Here is a 613-nt window from a genome sequence, read left to right as displayed (position 1 = left end):
AATATACAGGAGAGAGAGATCGATCACTTAAAAAACCAAAAAAAAAGCCTAATAAAATAATATGTAGACAACTCAGAATAGTCTCCATTCCTCTTTAGAGTGTCATGGAATCCATTGTGTGGAAATATCATATTGTATTCAACAAATCTCCTGGTCGAATGGGCATTTGGACTGTTCCATTCTTTTACTATTATAAAATCACCCTAAAGCCTTATACATATTGTCTTAAACATACATCTTTTTTATAATTTTATCAGAGTGCCTTTGGGATAGAATCCTGTAAGAAAAATTGGTGAATTAAAAAGTATATGCATTTTTAATCTTCCTAGAATAGTCAAATTCACCTCCATTGTATTTGTACCATTCCACATTACTACTAGCAATATAAGAAAATCTGCCTGCTTCCCCAGACACCTACGGAGTGGTTTGTCAAACTATTGTGTATCAACAATCTGATTGCTGACAAAAATGGCATTCAATGGGGTCAAACTGGGCATTCCTCGTATTAAGAGCAAAATAGAACACATTTTCCTTTTATTTTGCTGTGATTTCTTTTTTATACCTTTTGCCCATTTTCTTATGCGGCTATTGGTTTTTATTTTCCATTTTTAGA

Source organism: Propithecus coquereli, unplaced genomic scaffold, assembly GCF_000956105.1.
Source record: "Propithecus coquereli isolate 6110/MARCELLA unplaced genomic scaffold, Pcoq_1.0 Scaffold2, whole genome shotgun sequence".
Taxonomy (NCBI): domain Eukaryota; kingdom Metazoa; phylum Chordata; class Mammalia; order Primates; family Indriidae; genus Propithecus; species Propithecus coquereli.
The sequence above is the reverse complement of the archived record's forward strand: the minus strand, read 5'-3'. Positions refer to the sequence as shown.